Source organism: Quercus lobata, chromosome 4 (assembly GCF_001633185.2).
Source record: "Quercus lobata isolate SW786 chromosome 4, ValleyOak3.0 Primary Assembly, whole genome shotgun sequence".
NCBI lineage: Eukaryota > Viridiplantae > Streptophyta > Magnoliopsida > Fagales > Fagaceae > Quercus > Quercus lobata.
The window spans coordinates 32926773-32952474 of record NC_044907.1 but is presented as its reverse complement, the minus strand read 5'-3'; the positions used below and the strand labels follow the sequence as shown (position 1 = coordinate 32952474).

At 33.8% G+C, this 25702-nt stretch overlaps 1 protein-coding gene across 7 annotated transcripts in view; it reads right to left on the bottom strand.

Annotated features, from left to right (window-relative positions):
• LOC115987493 (UPF0481 protein At3g47200-like) overlaps positions 1-25702 on the bottom strand; it is a 64089-nt gene that overhangs the window by 3397 nt on the left and 34990 nt on the right. The window contains exons 1-2 of one of the 7 annotated variants that reach the window (XR_004091101.1): positions 4736-4958; positions 1076-1267 (exon numbers count right to left, since the gene is read on the bottom strand). The exons of 1 other annotated variant lie outside the window; for it this stretch is intronic. The gene's annotated coding sequence lies outside the window, so the exon portion shown is untranslated. Of the gene's footprint in view, positions 1-1075; positions 1268-3702; positions 4407-4735; positions 4959-10642; positions 10864-18712; positions 19555-20146; positions 20313-25702 lie in introns of those variants that run through there. 5 more of the 7 variants (XR_004091103.1, XR_004091104.1, XM_031111060.1 and 2 more) reach the window with 5 other exon arrangements.

The following is a 25702-nucleotide window of genomic DNA, read 5'->3' as shown; positions in this document are numbered from 1 at the left end:
AATAGAATTTGCTATCAAATACGGAATAAGATATTCTCATCAAAGTTGTAGTTTATGTTGTTCTTACGTATGCTGTTGTGCAACAACGAAAGCTCTAACATCAATTATTACAATTTGAGGTTAACATAAATGCATTCACATAAACAAAAAATAAAAAAAATAAAAATATTCATAAGAGACAACATTATTTAACATGGCTCAGCCAACTCCATGCCTACATCCTAAGGCAATACCGACAAAAATATCAATTATCAATGATATGAATTACAACAACATTAATTAATACTCACAACTCACACAAACAACACTCACAAAGCTCACCAACATAAAATCACAAACCCAAAGCCTGTATACACCCAATAACTCTCTCACAGCACAAACTCAAACAAACTCTCAACACACAATCACGGGTAATCTTTCAACACCAAAAATCTACCAAATCATTGAAGAAATTCACACATGTTCTTCTAGAAGTTTTTCGCATCTCCCCACATAAGAGGAACCTTATTAGACAAAAGCCTCCAAATTCTTTGCAACAATGCTTATTTATAAGGCTTCAATCATACTCCTTGGTGGACAAAGAATACCTATTACTTCTTTAGAAATACTTTTCATTCTATGTCAATGAAAATCCTTGTCTTCCACACCAAGGAAAAACCTTTCCTTCTATGCCAGAAAATCTAAACCAAAACTAAATAGGGATTTGAGGCAATATTCAACATATACCATACGAGCTAGTAATCAAAAACTTTTTGTGGGTTAGAAGAAGGGTGAGAGGAAGATTTATTGGGCAAAATGGAGCACATATTGTGCATCGAAATGGAGAGGTGGCATGGGGTTTAAGAACCTAAGAGCTTTGAACGTAATTCATAGTTAGGGATTAAATAATTGGTTCTCCTAAAGTTTAATTATAGTAAATTTAATTAAACCACATACTTCTAACACTCCTCTTCATATGTTGACTTAAAACACCCTTTTAATAAGTGAGACTCAATGTCGTATTTTAAATGAAAGGTAGAGTGGAATAGTCAAAAATAAAACTCAAGATCTCCTGCTCTGATACCATTTTGAATTACCGATTTTTCCAATAGGTTAAACTTTTGGTATAGGTGAATTCTGTAAAACACCTACACCTTACTATACTCCAAGCTCTCAAAGCTAGGTACTTCGCATCATGCTCCTTCATGGCAGTGTAACAAAATCCAAATGCATCCTATGAGTGGAGAAGCATCCTTGAAGCTCAAGATATCATAGTCAAAGGATCGAGCTGAGGAATCAAAAATGGAAGATCATTTAAAAATGTTGGGGAGAGGGGACAACTGACTACCAAGACCCACAACCTATAGAGTTGCTCACCACCACCGCCTTTGCTACATGAAGCACAAGTCAGTGCCCTAATAGATGATGCATCAAGGATATGATCTAGTCATGAAATCCTTGCCACACAAGGCAGAAACACGACTGAATACACCATAAACTCAAGATTACCGAATGAAAATTTGATTTGGGCTCAAACTCCACATAGGATTTTCATGGTAAAAAGAACATATCAAGTTACCATGGAGATAAAAGTATGGAAAAGACCAAATTGAAGGTTTAAAAGGAACTGGGAGAGCAAAATGGTAAGCATGAGTTCCCAACTATGTGAAAAGCTTCACTTGGAGTGTGCTAAAACTATGCAAATAAGATCAATTGGGTAAGTACATCAGAATGAAAGAGTGAGTTCGTTAAATCGACTAATCTGTTAAAAGTTCCTTTGTTTTATATATTGAAAACAGAGGCTACCATTAAGTTACATAACTAACTAGCCATTAGAACATTAATAACAACCTCTAACAAACTCAGACAAACTGCACCAAGAACCCTAGGCAATTACAATCTAACACCCATACAATTAAAAGCATGTGAGACGCATATGACTTCTTAAGCTATTTACAATATAAGATACTAGAAAAATGGACACAACCTGTAGCTTTTGTAGAGCTCCTCAAGAAATAGCTATCATACATCCCATGCGTAATAGTTTATGAAAGTAAACTTGTATTCTCATTGTTAGGTTTCGAGTTTGTAATGTTGGCAAACCTCATTGGTTTAGAATTGTCTACATTGAAGTCCAAGACAAAAACACTCAAATTCAAGGTGAAAAAAATGAGTTACAATCTGTTTCGTTCAATTGGTACTCGATTGATCGAAAGTCGCATATCAACAAAAAATCAACAAATGTAAAAAACCCATAACTTAGCCATTTGAAACCCAAATAGCAAGCCGTTTTTTTTTAGTAATTAAAGGACATTATAAGCTAACCCTAGAGAGCATTTTCAGAGTTTTTTTAGAGAGATTAAAGTGCATCTTGTGCCTCTTTTATATCTAGGGTTTTGTACCCAAAAATCTCTCTCATATCTTCTATTGGTGTTATTTCTTGAAGAATCTCAAGATCCGGTATTGTAAAAGTTGCTGCTTTCTCTAGTCATCAAAGGTGCTGATAATCTAAACCTTTAAGGATGGTCTTGGAGTCACAAATAGGAGAGTTTGTGTTTTTTTATCTCAAGTGTGAGGGCTTGTGTTGCAAAGGCCTAATAGAGAAGGAGTTTGTGAATTCAGAGTTTGTATGTGGTCGTGTCAATAAGTTCTACATGTGATAGCAATAAGATGTTAGTGTTCTAAGTCTTATTGTAAACTTTGATTCTCTATAGTGGATTTGCTTTTTACCTTGAAGATAACTAAGTTAAATCATTCCCAGGTTTTTCACTGGTTTTGTTTTCCTAGGTCATCATATCGTATTATTATTTATTTTTCCGTTACTTTGTTTATAATAAACCTAAGTATTCACTTGGTTTATTAATTAGGTTAAACAATCTAGTTTACAGGGATCTAAAAACTAACACTCATAATTTAAAAGTTAAGTGTAAAATGAATATAGTTTAGGAGAACAAAATGTGTATTTTCATAATTTATATGAGGGAAGATCTAAAAGAGTGTATAAATTAGTAAGCATGCATTTTCAAAGTCTAAGGAGTAGGTGTAAAAAGGGAATAGTTTAAGGGGATGAAGTACAATTTTTTTATATTAAAATATTAAATTAATGAGATACCCAAAAAAAAAGAGTAACTTTTTTCTTCTCATAAATCATTTTTATCACCCATAATTGAAGTCAGTCCTAATTTCTAGGGCAACAAGCCAACAATAATAGATTTTAGTCAATAATTGAAGGGACTGAACTAATTGATATCCACACAAATCTACCTCAAAAAAATAATAATAATAAAATACATCTCGTAAATCTTTTTTGTAGGTGTGGCTGGGGCTGGGGCTGGGGCTGGGGGAATAGCGTCTCCTAACTCCTAATATTTGTTAGAGGAAGTTTTTAGTTGAGTAAAAAACCGACATTAGAACATGGTTTTAAAACTCAGATCGTTCAATGAACCAAAAAAGAGAAAGGTTCAAGATTTTTAAAATTGGACTTAAACCGAAATTAAACTGTAATGACGTCATAATTAATTTAATAATTATTTAAAATATAAATAAATATATTAAATTAGTATAAGTAGAAAGATCAACTAAAATAGTCCAAATAAATATAGAAATCTAATTTTCAAATGTCTTTTTTATATCATAACTTTCATAAGGCAAATAAGAAATATTAAATTTTTAGCAAAAATATATATATATATATTTTTTTTATAAAACTCAATATTGTACTCTTTTAATCTTTTTATGAGAACTGCTTTCAAAAAAAAAAAAAATCTTTTAATGAGAACTTATATCTAAATTATCTCAAGTAATGCTCAAGCCCATTTGAGTACCCAATAAATTGTTTTATGCCAAAGCCCATTTGAACATTCAACTAGTTATGAAAATTTTAAAAATTATAAATAAACAGAAGCTAAAGGAGTGGCCGAATAAAGCATTAAAAAATTGACTAAATAAAGAACAAAGCCAAATAAAATTTTGAAAAGAGTCGTTGACAGTTGACACTTGACCGCATGTATTTAGTTAAATTTTCAAAATAAAAATGTAAACAAAAGCCAGAAGAGTGGCCAGCCAAACCATTAAAAAATTGCTTAAACCCAATAAAATTTAAAAGAGTGTGGTTGACAGCTTGTATTTGAATTTAATGGGAGACAGAATGCAAGTTGTCAATCATCTTCAAAGAGACCAGAAGACTCTAGAGTTTAAAGGAAAAACGCAGAAGGGAAAAAACTGTAGAAACAACAAACCAAAAAAACGCAAAGAAGGAAAAAATGCAAAAACAGCAGTCGGCAAAAACGCAGAGAGAGAGGACGAGCTAGACTGAAAAGAAGAATAAGAACAAATAGTGGTGCGATCTCAATGTCTAAGGTTGAAGCTCCATCAATGGTTGAGCTATAACTCTGTAAGTACCCAAAAAAAACTCTGAATCACTGAACCTGCAAAAACAGTGACAACCGTCCACAATTTTCAAACCGGTTGAACCGCGCTTAGTTTTTCATATATGCCAGTTTTTGAAGTTAAAAAAACCGTTTTGGTGGATGGTTTCCGGTTAATCCGGTCGAACAGTTGCATTAAAATTTTGAAATATGAACTCAATTACTTACTAAATTATAAAAGGTAAAAAAAATAAAAAATAAACTAAATTATCAATTTTTGACGAACTTTATATTGTAGAACAAAATTACAGTGAAACGAAGGAGTAAAGAACCAGCCACCAGCAAATTTTATTTAAACAAAAATAAAGTGAAAGGATGGAGCAAAGAACCTGCAAAATGTATTTGAAAGAAAATGCTTCAGCCTTCTAAACTTGACTCCAAGAAACAGCAGAATATGATAGAGATCATGTCCAACGAAGCAAGGCTAAGACTATTTGAGTCTCTCACTTCTCACTCATAGCTTAAACTCACTCATCTAAGAAACAATCTTCTACTTCTGTACACTTCATAGCAATTCTCAAAACCTTCTTGCCCTCCTATTTATTCAGTGAACCCCCCCCCCCCCAACCCTTTTTTTCTCTACGTCATAACCATGACGTCTTTTCTGACAAACATACAACTGTCGCATTTACTTGTCATTACCTTGTGCATAATTGGTACCAACCGACAAGCACCATTGCCATTGCCTTTTTTCTCAGGGCAACAATTATTAAGGTTGTTACTATTCAACTTCACAAGCTGACCTGTGAAAGATGAGGACCACACAGAAAGCAAACGTTGTCTTGACTTGTTTGAAGTCTTTGTTACGAGAAATATGATCCACACACATGACCTGATTTTTTTTTTTTTTTTTTTTTGGTAAATTCCAAAAACCTAACCTAAGGTTTGGGGTATTACCAAATACAACAAAACGTTTTAAAAAATGATCAATTTGGTCCGTAATCACTAACACTGTTTGGGAACCATTTATTATTTTTTTTTTTTTTTTTTTCTTCTTCTTTCCTTTCATGCCAGAAATTTTTTTTTTTTTCTGTCTCTAACCTCTAGCTCTCTCTCTCGTCTCTAAAACTCTCATGGCCAACACAAACCCACACGCTACTAGTCCTTTGTTCTCAGTGGATCCTTCATCTTCTCATCCTCCATACTGCCGATCCAGGTTTCACACGTCGTCTAGGACCCTTTAGCTTATAGATCGAAGAGTGGGTTGGGGTTTTGAGGGAATGAGAATCGGATAGGGAGTAGATGTTTGTTGGTCTCAGGTTTTAGAGAGAAAAGTGACATGAGGGATGAGAGACCATCTTTGTGGTGGTGTTGGCTGAGGTTCACCGTGGAGGAGCATGGAGGCTCTACTCCGTTTAGATCGGTGAGATCGAAGAGAGAAAAGAGTGATTTTCAATGAGGAGAGTTGATGGGTGAGGAGGCTTAGACTTAGGCTAATCGGAGACAGAGTCATGGAGGCTCGACCATGGTTGGTGTTTGGTTTCTGGAGAAAGCTCGAGAACGGAAAGACAGAAAGACTGGAGAGCTCCGATGTGAGGGATAGAGAGAGAAGAGCACGGTGATAGTAGGGCGACGAGCAGAACCACTACCTGTGGTGGCAATGATGTTCGAAGATGGAGTTACTCGAGTGGTCGACCATAAGAGTTGCAGAGATTAGAGAGAGAGAGAGAGCTGGAGGTTAGAGACAGAAAAAAAAAAAAAAAAAAAAAAAAAAAAAAAAAAAAAAAATAAAATATTCCTGGCGTGAAAGGAGTGAAGAAGAAAATGAAAAAAAATAAATAAATAAATAATAATAGACGGTTCCCAAACGGTGTTAGTGACTACAGACCAAATTGGTCATTTTTTAAAACCTTTGGATGTATTTGATAATACCCCAAATCTCAAGGTAGGTTTTTGGAATTTATCCTTTTTTTTTTTTTTTTTAAGTAAACATCACACGACCTTATTCACTTACATCTTAATCACACGGAATGGTCGCTAGAAGCAGTACCTGGGTGTGACCTATAAGAGAAATATACATGTCGCATTATGGATGTGTTTGGTTGGGGGTCAAAAAGTTGGTGATTAAAAATATGAAGGAGATTAAAAAGGGGGTGATAGAAGAGAACTTCATTTTTGCTCATGATGTTTGGTTTCTGGGTTGAAAAGTTGAGGAATAGTATTTTTTTTTTTTTTTTATTGAAAAGAAAAATGAGAAGAAAAAAAATGTAGTTTGAGAAAATTTATTTGCATACTCTTATTAGATTATAAAAAATAATAAAATATTTTTATTAGAAAATTATGTGTGGATAAGCACAAAAAAGCAAAGTATAAAAACCGGCAAACGAGGAGGAAAAAACCCAAAACAGATGAACAAAAATAAATATTAAAAAAAAAAACCAAAATGAGAAGCAACAGAAAAGGACAAAAATGGAAGAAGAAAAAGACAAAAGTTAAAATAAAAACAAACTTATATTTTATGCATAATTTTAAACTATAAAAACCAGCAATTTAAACAATTGATTAATAACATAGCTATTAATTTTTAATTTTCTAAAAATTTTGAAAGTACAGAGGATATAACAAAAAAATGTAATCCAATGGTTGAATTCTCAAAATTCACTTTCAATAAAAAGATATTGAGTAAGGTTGTAGTATTAGGTTATAACTAATTTTGTAACTAAACTTTGTCATTTTTTCTCCAAATTCCCCACCCTCTAAAATTATCCCAACTAAACAGATCTTATGAGATGCATGCACACATGAAATACGCATTTAGTTTCACATGCCTGCAACATGACAGGCTCTATTGTGAGTGAATATGTACCATTGGTGCACCAAGTTAGAATTATTGAAGTAATGCCTTAAAAAAAAAAAAAATATATATATATATATATATATACATATTTTGAAGTAATTAGGTACTCACTCCACCTCCCCTTCGTCTACTATTTTTATTTATCTAAAAAAATCAATAAACGTAATCAGGTATACAAGTTGAAGCAAAATTTATTGGGACAACAATTTGTTTTTTAATCCAATAGTTATAATAATGGGAGAAGGGCACGAGGGAAACAAATTGTGCGGGACAGTTTCAATTTTGAAAGCGGTCCTATATGAATATATACATCCTGACCTATTTTGATCACCTCTAACTCTTTGTGATGAGATGAAGAGCATTATCAATAAATTTTTGTGGGGTTAGATGCAGGTTGAAAAAGAACAATTAATACACTAGTAAAAAAGAATGAATTTATCTAAATTGAGAGAACAAAAAATATAGAGAAAACCCAAAAATCTCATAAGTATAATTGTATAAGTAATAAAACCGAACATGTCAATTAAGGGAGTAACAAGAATATGACTTTAAATAAAGCATAATGAAGTCAAAGAATACATATGAATTTTGAAACTAAAACTTTATTTGTTTATTGTGAAAGCACAGGTAAAAGGAAGACTCATTGGGAGAAACTGAGTACGTTGTGTGCACGAAATGGAAGGTGGTGGCATGGGTTTTATGGACCTAAGATTTTTCATCCAACTCTCCTAGCAAAGCAGGGGCGTTGAATCCTAAACAACACCAATACCTTACTAAACCGAACTTTAATGCTAAGTACTTTGCATCGTATTGCTTCTTCATGCATGGAGGCGCAACTGAAACCAAATGCATCTTATGTGTGGAAAAGCATCCTAGAAGCCCGAGATATCATAGTCAAAGGATTCAGATGGAGACTTGAGAACAAAAGATCAATGAAAATATTGGGGGATTACAGGATACCAACACGGAAACACCCACAACCTACCGAGTTGGCTCACCAACCATAAGCTTTGTTACAAAAAGCACATGTCAGTGCCCTAATAGATGAAGCAACAAAGACGTGGAAATACGATCTTCATGAACTCCTTACCACACGTGGAAAAGCATCCTAGAAGCCCGGGATATCATAGTCAAAACTGAATATACTGTAAAGCTCAAGATTGTCGAATGACAAGTTGATTTGGGCTAAAAGACTTCACATGGGATTTTCACGGTGAAAGGTTCGTATCAAGTTGTCATGGAGAAATATACGGTAAAGAGTAAAGACCAAACTGAATTGCCTAAAGGCCCAATTGCTCAAGATTGACCCAGAGGCCAAGTCAAGGCCATTTGAAGGGCCCATCACCATTGATTGCTTATTTCGTGATCCAGAAAATTTAGTAGAGTCTAGAGGAACCATTTCAATTAAATAAAGGCCTAGTTACCCAAGAATAGACAAAAGTTGGAAAGAATTCAAAGAAACAAGTACAACCCGAAACTAACCCATCACCATAGAGTAATTATTTTCATGACCCGACAAATTTAACAGGTTTCGGCTTAAAGACATAACCCAATAGGAGCTGTGAGAGAGGAGAAGCATATAATAGTCTCCTATGTAGCATGAAACCATGTAAAGGCATGCGGTGACTGGTACAAGAGTCAAGTGTCATCTTATTATCCAAAGTTTTTTTCTTTATCCATTAACACACTTAATAACCATCTGCTGTCATCCACCAGCAGCCATTGGGTTCACCGAATGCAAGCCAACACTCTACCTTTTTCTTAAATAATGATTAAGGGTCCCTTTAATTAGAACTTATTTGTTGTGAAACTGAAAATTGAAAAAAAATAATTTTTAAATATGTGAATAATGTCGTAAGACTTATTTTTAATGAAAAGTACGTAAAAAGTGAAATTTATGGGTCCATGATCAGTACACATATAAACTGTTCATGAAAGACTTGGTTGGCTAAAAAAAAAAAAAAAAAAAAAAAAAAAAAAAAAAAAAAAAAAGAAAAAGAAGGAAAACACAGGAAGAGGGAAACGTAGACGCGCAAAAAAAAAAAAAAAAAAAAAAAAAAAAAAAGAAGAAAAAGAAGGAAAACACAGGAAGAGGGAAACGTAGACGCGCAAACACGCTATCCAAACCTAACCTAAATTTGGCCAAAGTTTCCGATGAGAATTTGAGCCTTGTCGGCTCGACCCATGGATTTCCACCTAAAAAGCAAGCATAAAAGAGTAGCAAACGCTCTGCAAAGGGTGAGCTGCAAAAGCCAATGTTCCTACCACTCCAAAGGAACTTTCACACCCATTTGGGTTAGAAAGTTCCAATACTCATGCCCTAAAATTTAGCAACTCCAATATCGACTATATTTCATTTAGCAGCAAAATCTATGTGCCATTCCTTTGGCTTCATCATCATTCCAAAGCAAAATAATATGAAAATCACCTTTTGCTTGTACGAACTTGGCTACATAATTTGAAGATGAAACAAATAGTTGTCAGCCACAAGTCCATTATTAGTTGCTAGATACCGCACAAGGGTTTGAGGCATGGAATGGAAATATTATTTATAAAAACCAAACTTCAGATCTTTATTTCTTGGTTCTTTTTCTTTCCTTTTTTTTAAGGGTGAAAATGATGGGGTGAGATACGTTTTGTCTATAAGAGCATTAGCCGGTTTTTACAAAATACCCCTTTTACCATGGAAAGTTACTTTTATCTATTATATCATACAACTTTAAAACCCACTCATCATTCTAACTTTTATATCCCTATAAAATAATATATATACATAATAAAATATACAATTCAAAACAATAAAAAATAAAATTTTAATTTTGTGGTGAACCAAGGAGAAAGAGAAAGATGAGATGTTTTTGAGGTGAATGAACAAAAAATATTATTTTAATTTTGCAAGAGCAACAATAACATTAAAAATTTAGAAACTTAGAACAATTGCAAAACCGGGTAGACCGAGTACCGATACTCTTAACATAAATTACCTTAAGTAAATAAAGCGACAATTTTCATATTACAAATGGTAAATTAATTTCGGCCTAACGCCTAGGCACAAATGGGTAAACTACAATTACCTCATAATAAACTTTACAAGCTAATTGAAGTTATTGAACTACTGATATCCACACATCTACCTTCCAAAGAAATAATAATAATAATCATGCGTTTTCTGATACTTGTTAAAGGAAATTAGTTGATTACAAAAACACTAAACCGACCTTGCAAGGTATGGAACTAGCTTGGTCTAGTGTTCTTGTGCACCAAACCCAGCCCTTACCCGCAGGGAATATTTTTAAAGTAATACAAAATATAAACTCAATTGAATTACAAAATATCAATTTTTAACTTTATCTTGAAGAACAGTAAAGTGAAATGATGAAGTAAACAACCTGCAAATTTTATTTGAACAAAAATAAAGTGAAAGGATGGAGCAAAGAACCTGCAAACTTTTATTGGAAGAAAATGCTTGTATACTTGATTCCAAGAAACAGCAGAAGCAAAAAACTAAGACTCTTTGATTCTCTCTCTCCTCATCGCTAAAACTCACTCATCAAAGAAAATATCTTGTACTTCTGTACACTGAATAGCAATTCTTAAAACCTTCTTGCCCTCCCATTTATATATTGTGTGATCCCTCTATCTCTCTCTCACTCAGGGATAGCAAAAAACACGTCATAGTTATGGCGTCATTCTCACAAACTTACAACCACCTCACCTGCCATTAATTTTTTATTTTGTAACAAGGACCATTGCTATTGTCTTTTTTTCTGAAGACAAGAGTGATATATATGGTCAGGGCGGGTCCTAGGCCTAGGCTAGGCAATCGCCTAGACCGACGAGAAAAAGGCCCTAAATTTTGGGGGCAAAAAGTGAAATATATAAATATATATATATATATATATATATTTTTAAAATATCTTTTTGAGATATAAGAAAAAAAAAAATTTACATTTTTCTTCCACTTTTAAGTAGTTCTAAAAAATTTAGTAACGTTAGAAATAATACAATTTTAAATATATAGGACTTACAAATATGTGTCACTAATCATAAGAAATAATTCAGATAAAAAAATGTTAGAAATATTATAAATTTTACTTCAAAATCTTTACAAATTAATATGATTTATGGACGTCAACAACCTATTAAATATATTTTTAAATTACTTTTTGTGATTGATGATTTATTTTTATAAGTCTCATGTTGTTAAAATTTATAATATCTTTAGTATCATTCATTCAAATACTTATTTATTATTTTCTTCAAGTGTTACTAATAACATTTATTGCTACATTGTTTGTAAGTTTTTTTTGTAGTAAAATTTTTTATAACTTCAACATTTCTTCAACCAAAAAAAAAAAGCATATTACAAAATAAAAAAAAATGAATTTTTGTTATAAAAAAAATTATGATAGTAAAAATTAATTAAAAATTATTTAAATAATAACAAAAAAAAATCAATTTAAATATATCGTCTTGACTCAAAGTTTGTTTGGGCCGCCCCTGTATATGGTGTCTATTTCAGGTTTCAGCTTATAAGCTGGTTGGCCAAAATGGTCAAATATGAAGGGCCATGCTTTTTGGCTGATTATGAAGGATCATACTTAAAAGATAACTTACTTTTAGTTTTTATGTGATAAGAAGAGACAAGGGATCCACTCACACAGGACCTGATTCGTTTTTGGGTAACATCACTTGACCTGATTTACGCTCATTTACTTGCAGCCTTTTTACACACATTGGTATAAGTGAAATACTTGTCGCATTCATAAAAGACACATGCGCACATGAAACACACTTTTTCCTTTTTTTTTTTTTTTTTTTTTCGGTGCAGATATTCTATATATATATATATATATATATATTTTTTATGTTCAAATTTCACAATATGCATTAACTTGGACATTGGTTTGAAACAGTTACATCTCTAAGCACTTGACATTCAATAAGAAGAGGAGTATCCTCAACCCAAATTACACAATCGATCATAAGCTTGGCATTTCTAGCCATAAGGTGAGCTGCTATATTGCCTATCCTACGAACATGGCTGACCCTCCACGCATGGACATTATGCCCCCAGCGCTTAAATCCTTCTATTATCATCTGAATAGAGCTTCTTCTTTTTGGGGAGGGTGGAGAAAGGGGGGGGGGGGGGGGGGGGGCGCTATTGCCTGACAAGGCATTTGTCACCATTTGTGCATCTCTTTCCAACACAATACTCTTTAGCCCGAGGTCCACTGCTAGTAGCATACCTTCCTCAAAAGGCTTTTGCTTCTACTTCCAATGCCCCTAAAGGTAGTTCCAACTTCTTGCTCATCGCACCCATGATTTGACTCCTTTCGTTTCTGATTACAATCCCACTTCCACAGCTACCCGACTCCTTGAATACTGCCCCGTCTACATTTACTTTATACCACCCTTTACATGGAGGAGTCCATCTCCTTATTCTCAGGGGAGCTATCTGTCTTGGGACAACATTCTACGTGCTGAACTCATCAACAAAAGCTTTAGCTTCAAGCACAATAGTCTTGGCTTGCTTGCATTTTCCTTCAAATTTTGCAGCATTTCTGTTTTTCCAAATGCACTAAGCTGTAGTAGCTAGACACTCCCAATCCAGTCCTCCCAAAACTTCCACACCACATCAATGAAATCGCGATGAGGATTACTAAACTTGGGCAATGAAAGCTTGGATTCCTTCCAAATAGCCCCAGCCAACCAACAATCCCAAAGAGCATGTCCTGATGATTCTACCTTCCCACACAGCACGCACTCATCCACCATGATAACTTTTGGGAGACTAAGGCAGAAATTTGTAGGAATGATGTTCTTACAAGCCCTCCACATAAAGTTTCTGACTTTACTTCGGCAGTTTAACCCTCAAATAGCCTTCTAGAATTCCCTTCTCTTCCTCGAGTTTAACTCTTCACCCCCTCCAATTCTCCCTCTACTTTCCACTAGCCAATTGTAAGCTACATGGTAGGCACTTCTCACTGTAAAATTACCCCTCTGTGTCCAAGCCCATACCAAAGCATCATTCAGAAGACTATGGCTGATTGGGATGCTCAAAATAGCCTCCATTTCATAAGGTAAGAAACTATTTTTCACCAAATTTATATCCCAACCTCCTATTTCCCGATCTAGTAAATTTTCCACTAATTCACTTTCAAAATTTTGGGGCTGAGGACTTACCACTTTGAAGGAGTTTGGGGTTGGAATCCACCTATCTATCCGTATTCTTGCGCTTTGCCCATTCCCTATATTCCATCTCAAGCCTCGACCGAGGACCTCTCTTGCTGCCACCAAGCTCCTCCATATATACGATGTTTTTTTACCTAACTGAGCCTCCATGAAATTGGTCTGCAAGAAGTACTTAGCTTTAAGCACTCTGTGAGCAAGAGATTCTGAGTTTTGGGTGATCTAACACCCCTATTTTGTAAGCATCGCTAAATTAAAGGCCTTAAGATCCTTAGAACCCATCCCCCCATCAGCTTTTGGTATACACATCTTCTCCCATGCTATCCATGCTAACTTCCTTTCCTTATCATGCTGTCCCCACCAAAAGTTTCTCATCATAGAGTTCAGTTCATTGCACAAGGAATCCAGGAGCTTGAAACAATTCATTGTATACATTGGGGTAGCTTAGGCAGCTGCCTTTATAAGGATTTCATGGCCAGTCGTGGTCAACAACTTTCCTTTCCAACTTGCAATTTTTCAACCAACCTGATCCAGGATACGGTGGAAAGCTTTCTTCTTCCCCTTCCCCACTAAAGGGAGCAGCCCCAAGTATTTCACATGCTGGTGGATGATCTAGGCCCCATACATGTCTTTCACTTCTTCTTTAACCTCCACACTTGTGTTTTTACTGAAAAAGAGAGAATTCTTCTCTCTATTTAGCTTCTGCCCTGACTCTCTTTCATAATCCTTAAGGATTTTTGTGACTCTGAGTCCTTCCTCCGTAAAAGCATTGCAAAAAGCTATACAATCATCCGCAAATAGCAGACGAGAAACCAATGGTGCTTGCCTACACACTAATATACCTTGAAGATTTCCCCCATTCTCATCCCTTCTAGCATGGTCAAAAGGCCCTCAGCACACAAGAGGAAGAGATACGGAGAAATCGGGTCCCTTTGCTTAAGCCCTCATGTTGGAACAATTCTGCCTTTTAATTCCCCATTTATTAACATTGAGTATGAAACCGTGGTAACACACATCATCATCAAGGAGATCCACCTTTCTTGGAAACCCAATTTACACATCATCGTCTCCAAATATGCCCATTCTACTTAGTCGTACGCCTTGCTCATGTCTAGCTTAATTGCCATCAGCCCCTTTTTTCCTTTCCTCCTCTGATTTATATGGTGCATTATTTCAAACGCCACAAGGATATTGTCTGTGATCTGTCTCCCTAGTACAAATGCATTTTGGGCATCACTGATAACTTCTAGAAGGACTCCTTTCAACTTGTTAGCAAGCACTTTGGATACAATTTTATATATAACGTTACACAAGCTAATTGGCTGAAATTCCGTTATCTTTTGGGGCATTTAACTTTGAGGATCAGACAAATATACGTACTATTAAGCCCATTTGGCATAATACTTGTTCGAAGAATCTGGAGGACATAATCAACAACCTGAGGACCAACAACATCCCAATATCTTTGATAAAATATAGGTGACATACTGTCCGGTCCTGGAAACTTTGTTGGATGCATTTGCTTAAGGGCTCGCCATACCTCTTCTTCTCTGAAATTCCTAAGCAGATCTTCATTCATTGCATCTGACACCCTCCTATCTATTGCACCAAGATGGACCCCGAAGTCTACTAGGTAGTTTGTGCTATAAATCTCCTTGAATTATAATTCTTTAACCGGTTTTTTTTTTTTTTTTTCCTTTCTATACTATAGAATATTGTATGTGTATTAAATTTATGGGCTATACAATAAAATGTAGCCTTCTAAGAGCATTTCCATCTGATAATTCCATCTTATTCTATTTTACCATCTAAAAAAAGCTAATTTATCCGTTATACAATACCATTTTATAATATACTCAGCATCTCAACTTTTATTTTACCATATTACACATTAAAATAAAATATCTACACAATAAAATAATATATCTACATAATAAATTAATATATTCTGAAGAGAGCGAGAGAGAATGAGCCAGTGGAGAGAGGAGGCAGATTTTTGTAGGTAGAATAAAATAATAATTTTGGGATTTAGAATGTTGCTACAGTATCATTGCAAATTTGCAATGGTACTGTAACAAAATTGCAAATTTTTTTTAGCTTTAGCAGACCAGTTGTTGATATTTTTTTGTGCTGAAATGATAAATCTTGGCAAAATATGGCATGACCGTGCCAACTGCGAATGCTCTAATAAACTATCCTTTTCAATCTTAAATTTGTAGTGCAGCAAACAAACAATAATATATTTATTGAACTATCTTATACCCTAAACACGCTTTCCAATGAAAAAAAATCATACGTCTCCTAATACTATTTAAAAGGAAATTAGTTTTTTATAAAAAAATCAAGGTATATTAGGTATGTGTTTTTAATTAAAACCCCAAAGTACATGATGCAAAATACAAATATTAAGTCAGTTTAAATTCTAAATTATCAAGTTTTGGCGAACTTTATCTTGTTGAAGAATGGAGAAAAAAACCTGCAAATTTTATTTGAACAAAAGCAATAACAACAACAACAAACAGAATAAGCACAACAAACTTCACAACAATGACATCTTTCCGACAAACATACAACTATCTCACCTAGATGCCATTAATTTGTTCATTAATAATAGGGACCATAGCCATTGTCTATTTTTGTTTTGCTGAAGAAAAGAATGATTAATCACTGACTACCTAGGTGGTGTGATTCAATGGTAGGAAGCTCTAGTTGCTGCATCGCACACGCTTGCATGAGTTATGGGATTAGAGTAGTAACATGCCCCATTAATACTTAAGTGATACCCGTGGTATTAATAATTCCCATCACGGGGCACAGGGACATTAGTGAATCCAGACGGAGACCCCCTTATTTTAGTTAGCAAAAATAAAATATTTGAATAATGTTGTCACTTTCAAGTTTCAACTTCATAAGGTGGCCAGTGACAACAGTCAAATATGAAGGCGCACGCCCCATGAATGATTAATGTTGTCTAGACTGGCTTTTAGCCTTTGTGTAGTGACCTGAAGAAAATAGGATCGACTCACATATGAACTGATTTTTTTGGTAAACATCACAAAGAAAACAGGATCCACTCACACATGACCTGATATTTTTTGGTAAACATCACATGACTTGATTTACTTACATCCTATTCTCAAAGAATGGCAGCCAGAAATAGGACCAGTCTCAATTATCTCACCTACTTTCCATTACCATTGTCTCTTTCTTTTTTTTATGAAGACAAGAATGATGCAGTGCCACACGTCAAAATCTTGTAGTTGGTGGGTGGGATTGACTTGCTTCGTAGCTTGACTTGCTTTTAGACCTCTATGTGATAAGAAGTGAAACATGATTCCCTCACACATGACCTCATTTTTTTTTTTTTTTTTTATTAACAAATGACCTGGTTTACCTACATATTAATTTGTTCACATAGAATGGTAGAAAGAGGACCTGAGTCCGTCCAATAGAAGAAAGACTTGTCGCATTAATAAAAGGTGCATAATGCACACGTGAAAGATGCATTATGTTGTTGCACATGCCTGCCATGTGATGGGTTCTTTTGTGAATGACTATGCACCATAGTGCATAGGTGCACCAAATTAATATTATTGAAGTTTTTTTTTTTTTTTTTGAGAAAATATTATTGAAGTAATTAGGTTAATTCTCAACCCAATCTTCCCTTCCTCCACTACATGCATCTATTTATTAAAAAAAAAAATGTAATTAGGTACTCAAGTTAATGCAAAATTTATTGAGGACAAGGTTTATTAACTTTATATATTTAGTTTTAATAATACAATAGTAAAAACAATGAAGAAAGGGATTTGAGCTATGATTCTTTTAATAAAAGTGAACAAATTATACTATCAAGTGACATGTTACTTTTCTTCTCAAAAGACTAAAAAAAAAAAAAAAAAAGAAAAAAAAAAAAAGAGGTTACATGTCACTTGGCTATAAGTCTCATTTTAGTCACAGTAGTTGACATATTTCTTTCTGGGGGTTATTAAAATTTACAGCTTGGTAAAAGATAGGGCTATCCAAACTCAACCGATACTTGCCATATTGACAAATTTGTTAGAGCCTAATCTGCTTAATGTGGGGTGGCCTACTTCGAAATTTGACAACTTCCAGGTCGAGGATGGGTCATTACAAGAAAACTCAAATCCAACATATTTGACCAATCTCCACCCTTAGACATCGTGATTCTTTGCCAATATGAAAGTTTCTCTATTTTCTTTCTCAAGATTCTAGCTAAATCTTGATTAGATCTGAAAATATTTCAATATATTTAAGAAATCTTGATAGATCTGGGGATCTTGGCCAAATTTGGTACTCTACCTTTTGTTTGCTCAAACTTTGTTGAAGGATCAAAAGGTGATACAAGGTTGATTAGACAACCTCCTTACCCTTATCTCTATATGAGCCAAAGGGACGAATGAGCTAGAAGGCAAAGACTCGAGGTACATTAAAAAAAATTGACTCTTTGTATATCAAAAAAAAATGTTACTAACAGTACATTTACAATTGCGTCTATAAAAATAAGTTTTTAAAATTTAAATTTAATAAAATTCTATTTAATTTGACTATGTTATAAAATAAATAAAGTTAATTAGCAATAACATCAATTGAAATGGAAATATTAGCATAATTTAAATACGAAGACTTAATTAATAATTTTGTATTACAAAAAGTAAGAAAACTATATTTAAATAAAAAATATATATATATATAAAATTTAAATAAATATTATTTTATTTATATTTAAATAAAAAATAAAAAATGCCCCTCTTAATGCTGTCCGTTGGGCCTCAAAACACATTGTGGTGACCCTACTTTAACCCGATTTTGGTGAGAGTTATCTACCCATGCTTAGTACGGATCATATATCAAGACTGGTCATTTAACGGCTCTTTTAGTCCGCTTGCATGGAGTCAAATATTGGGTCTAAAACCCTCTAATAACTAATCAGAGGAGAAATTTTGGGCATGAAATTCCATACCCGTTGGGTCTATTAATTTCTTGGGCTTTGTTTACGCCCAAACCTTACATGAAGTGACAATCTTTTTAATGTGCAGGAGCATGGAAGTTTGCAAATAATGTTGCACAGTATGGCACTGAAGTGAAATAGGGGATGAAATTCTTTATTAGGGAACAGAGGGTGTGTCCATGGTATTGTTGGAGGATATAACTCTTTTATAGATTAACACTTTATTAGCCCAAATGCAGACTATGGATGGGTGCTGAAACTAAGTTTGAAACATCCAAAATGTTGAGTCCAGAGAAAAACTTGTCAGGAAGGAAACAATATCACAAACTAAACTTAATGATAAAATTAAAATACAACTACAGGGAAAGCCAGATTTCCAACTGATTTGTGAAAAAGGCCTAAGGAAACTTATTTGTGAAAGACAAAAGGCCTAAGGAAATTCCCAACAGTTACAAATAAGACTACAAATCCAACAAAAGTTGCAGTGCCTCTCCAAACATCACGGAAATATACTGTTCTCAGGGATGCAATATCTTTATTCCACCAGTTCCCATAGTGGTCATTAAGATCTTTAGCGACATCATAATAACAGGAATTGTTTTCCACGATTTCTTGGCCAACTTTGTTAACCATTAGGGCAACTGCTTTGTAGCTGCCTAACGAGTGAGCAATGATCTTTTTTTCAACAAGCAACTCCGCATCTTCTCTAGTGTTTATAAGAAAATCCAATAGCATGATATAATTGCAAATGTAAGCTTGAAGTGGATAATGACACTGCTCGAGGGCCATGAGGTTTCGGAAAAGGTCTTCTGTTCCGTGCTTTATTCCAAAGTGTGGAACTACCAATCTAGTTTGCAGATGGTCCAAGCACCAAAAGCATTTTAAGCATGGTAAGCAAGGCAAGAGCCATGAGCAATTGAATCTTGGGAAAATTTCTGAGGGATTCGGATTCTTGACTTGAATGTCAAGTAAAAATCTCTCTGCTTGATCTTCCTTACACACTTGGAATTTCAATCCTGCCGAGTCCAACTTTGTTGCACTATGTAGATGTTCAATGATTTTTCCAGTTTTCAGGTTGGGGGGAATGTTTTACTTCCTTCACATTGTTCACAATGGGTATTTTCTTTTCTTCGCGAAGAAAGTAAGTACAGGCAAGTGTAAGAAATGATTCATGATTGCTTGTAGACCTTCCAATGTGATGATGTTACTCGTCAAGAATAAAAAATGGAAGCTGATTCTCGAGTGATATCAAGTCATTCTATGGGTAATAATTTAGGCAAGTAAGCTTGTATTCTTATATTGTACGTGAATAAGTGTAAAAGTGGTATAGTTTAGGAGAGTAAAATGTGTATTTTTATAGTTTAGATAGAATGTATAAAAAAATGTATAGTTTAAAAGTGTGCATTTTCAAAAAAAATTAATATTTTCTTTTCATTAATTCTATTTATCATGTAAATTGAAGTCAATCAATTTAGTAAATAATTGAAGTGACTGAACTAATCACAAATCTACCTCAAACGAAAAAAAAAAAAAAAAAAATGAAATCTCTTAAAACTTTTTTTTTTTTTTTGGTGTGTGTATGTAGAGAATAGCGTCTCCTAAATTAGAATTTTGAAATATGAACTCAATTACTTACTAAATTATAAAAAATAAACTAAATTATCAATTTTTGCCGAATTTATATTGTAGAAAAAATTAAAGTGAAACGAAGGAGTAAAGAACCAGCCACCTGCAAATTTTATTTAAACAAAAATGAAGTGAAAGGATGGAGCAAAGAACCTGCAAATTGTATTTGAAAGAAAATGCTTCAGCCTTCTAAACTTAACTCCAAGAAACAGCACAGTCTGATAGAGATCATGTCCATCGAAGCAAAGCAAAGACTCTTTGATTCTCTCTCTTCTCCCTCATAGCTTAAACTCACTCGTCGAAGAAACAATCTTCTACACTTCTGTATACTTCATAGCAATTCTCGAAACCTTCTAGCCCTCCTATTTATTGAGTGAACCCCCCAACCCTTATTTTCTCTACGTCAAAACCATGACGTCTTTTCTGACAAACACACAACTGTCGCATTTACTTGTCATTATTGGTCACAACTAACAAGCACCATCGCCATTGTCTTTTTTTCATTCAGAGCAACAATTATTAAGGTTGTCACTATTCAACTTCACAAGCTGGCCTGTGAAAACAAAAAGTCAAGATGGAGGGCTATACCCCATGAATGATTAACGTTGTATTGACTTGGTTTTAGTCTTTGTCATGACAAGAGAAATATGATTCCCACACGTACACCTGACCTGATTTCTTTCTTTCTCTTTTTTGTAAACATCACATGACCTTATTCACTTACATCTTAATCACACAGAATGGTAGCTAGAAGCAGGACCCGGGTGTGACCTATAAGAGAAATATACACGTCGCATTATAGATGTATTTGGTTGGAGATTAAAGAGTGGGTGATTAAAAAGTGGGTGATAGAAAAGATCTTAATTTTTACTCAATATGTTTGGTTTCGGGTTGAAAAGTTGAGAGATAGTAAAATATTATTTTATTTTTATTAAGAAGAAAAATGAGATGGTGAAAAATGTAGTTTGCAAAAATTTATTTGCATACCCATAGTAGATTTAAAAATAATAACAAAATATTTTTATTAGAAAATTATGTGTGAATAAGCATTTCATTAAATAAATAAAATAAATAAATAAATAAACAAAGTATAAAAACCCATTTTGCCGCGTCGGTGCTTCAGAGGAAATAAGCTTTGGAGTGTAGGCTTCTTCATTTACCTCGCGAAGTTTGTTGGGGACCTTGTAGATGCAACACTTGGAGAGCCGCTGGGCAGGCCTGACATCTTTAACGTCAATGATAATCTCTGAAGCATCAGACGTGGACATCTAGCTTTTTCATATACCAGGTTCCTTTTTCCTAATGATAGACAAACAACAATCATAAACATAAGAATAAAATCACTAAACAGTCTAAACCGAAACTTATTCCAAGAAGCACCATTTGGAATAGCTTCTATTATGACCATCAGATTTTTTATTGCAAAATATATGTAATCCTGTGTCGACACAAACTATTATGACCATCAGACGTCTCACAATTGTAGGATACACAAACTATTAAACAGAAGATACATAATACAAATCCTCTGTCCTTCTTTTGTATTTCACATTATGTTGCACCAATCAAAATATATTATGTGTTTGATTATTACTTTTTTTTTTCATTTTAAACTTTTTTTTTATTTTATAAGAAAAATTGAACAAATTAATGATAAATTGTAATTGGTAAAACATAAAATATAATATAAAAGATGAAACAAGATTTGTATTTGACGATACACATATGAAACATTAGATAATATAGCATTATGACAAATTGTCTAGGTTACATCCCAACCCCAATCCCATGTACATATCTTTTGTAGTTATCACATCATCATCCGAACGCACAAACCAAGATTGAAAGATAAATATTTCAGCAAATGAATTAAAATACTCACATACATAGCCAAAGTCCCTTTATATAGGAGTGACAAATAACATATTGAGTTCTACTTAGTTACAAAACTAGGATTCACTTAAATAGGCTAAGCTCAGGCAAAACACAGTATATGGCTTTAAAACTTGAGATGAGTAATACATATGATAGGGTAGAATGGTGATGTTTTATTGGGCAAGCAATGAGGAAAATAGCTATCATGCAAACTCAATCTCTCTAATCATGGAATGTATTACGTGATTATGTAACTTATTTTTTACTAATCAATACCGATCCAATTGGGTATATCAAACTTTCTAGAGACCTAAGATAGGGATATGTATGTTCTTGTTGTGTCAATAAGCATCTTCAAGGTTAATTCAAAAAGCAAATGAGAAGGTGAACTATCTAGGGCGTCACAATTAGTAGGTATAGACCAAAAATCTCACACCTATTCTTTATTGATGATAATATTCTCTTTTGCCACCAGAATGAGGTAGAAAATACATGAGATTTCTGTAGGACTATGAAGAAGCTTTGGACCAGAAGATGAATAGAGACTAAACATCGACATTCTTCAGTAGGAACATGTAGAGGGACATTTGGGAGAAAATATACGCTGAGTTTGGCATCCAATGAAGTAAAAGCCTGGGCAAATACTTGGGCTTACTCGCACTCATTTGCCACTCAAAAAACTGAATATTTTTCAAAGATAAAAGAGCCCGTTTGAAAAAGCTAAGGGATGGAAAGAAGATTCGCTATCACATATATACGCAATAGAATATTCTCATCAAAGCCATAGTTCAAGCGGTCCGTAGATATGCCATGAGTTATTTCAATCACTCTCAATTCTTTATGACCAAATGGTGATCAAAAATTTTTTGGGGGGTTAGAAGAAGGGTGAGAGGAAGATTCATTGGGCAAAATGGAGTGCATAGTGTGCCTTGAAATAGAGAGGTGGAACGGGGTTTAAGGACCTAAGAGCATTGAACTCAATATTCATGCTTTGTAGAGGTTAAATCACTAATTCTCTCAAAAGTATAAGCTATTGAGATATGATAAATTTAATCATTTAACCACATACTTCTAATACTACTCCTCACATGTGAATTCAAACTCCCTTTTAATAAGTGGGGCCTAACATGTAGGATTCTAAATGGGAGGTAAAGTGGAGGAGACATAAATAGAAGTCAAGATCTCCTGCTTTGATACTATGTTAAGTAATTGATTTCTCCAATGACTTAAACTTTTGGGACAAGTGAATTCTATAAAACACCCAGACCTCACTACACCAAGCTCTCAAGGCTTGGTACTTGGCATCATGCTCCTTCATGGTGGTGTAACAGAAACCAAATGCATCTTGTTTGTGGAGAAGCATCCTTGAAGCTTAAGATATCATAGTCAAAGGATCGAGTTGCAAGAGAATCGGGAACGGCAAATCATTTAGAATATGGGGGACGGGTAGGGGACAACTGACTACTAACACCCACAACCTATAGAGTTGCTTATAACAAGAGTCTTGTAATTTAATAGACACTGTTCTATGCACAAAGTGCTTAGGAGTTTAAGGAGGAAATAGTTCGAATTGCGAGATTAGAAGTATATTGCAATTATCTAGAAAAAAATATATTTGTCACATCTAACAATATCTTTTTCTGTCTTTTCTGAGAAAAAAAGAAAAGAAAAAAAAAAAAAAAGTGAGACGCACATGACTTCTTAAGCTATTTACAATGTAAGATAATAGAAAAATGGATACGACCTGTAGCTTCTGTAGATTTCCTCAAGACATGTTGCACCAGTACTGTTGCTATGCTAAAAAAGAAGAAGTTTGAACTCATGTCCGTTTCAACATAAAATATCTTCCATCCAAAAATATTTTCAGTTGAAAATATACTCAAGGAAACTACTTATTTTCAATTGTACAAATTTTCTAGATAATTCAAAAATCTTTTTGGTTTTTATCAAACAAGGTGATATTTGGAGCTTTTATATAGTTCTTATTTAGTGGTTTTTTTTTTTTTTTTTTTTTTTGAGGTATAGTTCAATAGAATAAAGTGTAATTTTTTCTATATTAAATCTACATGGTACCAAGGGAGTCAATCTCGTACCGAAGGCTATACCGGTTTAACCAGTAGAACGATATATTTCGGTACTAATCAATACCGGTGTACCATTTCGGGTTTACCGTTATTTTTTATAAATATATATATATATATATATATGTGTGTGTGTGTGTGTGTGTGTGTGTGTGTAATAATAATAATAATAATAATTTACCATAAAATATTACCTCAATTCAGAACAAATTATTCATGGTTTTAGACTTTAGTATCAATTAAAAGAAAATATATATATATATATATATATAAATTAAAGCTTAATTATTCATTGCATATTAAGAAAATAAATAATACTAATAAGTTAATATAAATAAGTTATCATTTTGCCCTTAAAAAAATTCAAAAATTACAAAACTTAAAAAAAAATATTAAAAAAAACTCTTTTTTTGGTACAGGCCGGTATTGCCCGAAATCGGCCAGTATGGCCGGTACATGACCGATACGACCGGTATTTAAACCGATACAAAACTTTGGTGTTTCAATATTGGTATACGTACTGGTACAGCCAATATCGATACGGTATCGACTATACTGTGTGGTACCCTATAATAAGTAAAATTTATCTTCCCATAAATCCTTTTTATTGTGTTAATTGAATTCAATCCTCTCATAAATCCTTTTTATCGCGTTAATATCCTAATTTCTAGGGCCACAAACCAACAATAATAGATTTAAGACTTTTAATAATACCATCGCACATCCTTGGTACAATGGTTACTCCACAAATATAAATACTTGTGAGGTGTGAGGGGTAAGGGCCAAAGTTCAAGTCTCTAATAAGAAATTTCACACACATATACACTTAAATTAGATTAAAATAGAAATTCTATCTTGTCTAAAAAAAAAAGACTTTTAATAATAGATTTAAGACTTTTAGGAAAATAATTGAAACAATCTTCATAGCAATTCACTCATCTGAGAAACAATCTTCTAGTACTGCTGTACACTTCACAGCAATTCTCAAAAACATCTTGCCCTCTAATTTATTGAGTGAACCCCACAACCTTTCTTCTCTCTACGTCATAACGATGACGTCTTCCTGACAAACTCACAAACATACGACTATCTCTCCAGCTTGTCGTTAATTTGCGCATTATTGGTATGTGGTATCAAGGACCATTGCCATTGTCTTTTTCCCGAGGGCAACAATGGTTGTCACTTTTTATCTTCACAAGCTGGCGGTAAAAACTAACAGTTAGTATGTGATTGGATACCATTTATTTTACTGAAAATTAAAAATTAAAAATTAGAAATACTGTAGTAAAATTATTTTTAAATATATAAATAGTACCGTAAGATCTATTTTTAATGAAAGTTTAGTTGGAAAAAGAGATTTGTGGGTCCCGTGAACAATGCACGGGACCTACTGAACAGTGCAATTTCAATGGAAATTTTGCTGTCAAAGAGGTAATGGGTCCCGTGCACAATGCAGTGGACCCACTAACAGACAACATCCCACATGATGGGCCGCTTCTCAATAAAAAATAAATAAATAAAAAAAGAGAAAAACGCAAACGCACAACCGCCCGCCACAATTCAAACGCAAACTTAAGTTGAAGGGCCACACCCCATGAATGATTGATGTTTGTCTACTTTTCCATGATCTTGAATCCTTCGTCAAATGGTAGGAAGAAGTTCATGATTTTTTAGATTAGATCGAGATCTAACTAAGGTCGAATGGTAAGAATAACATAATTAATTTGATAATTATTTAAAATATAAATAATTA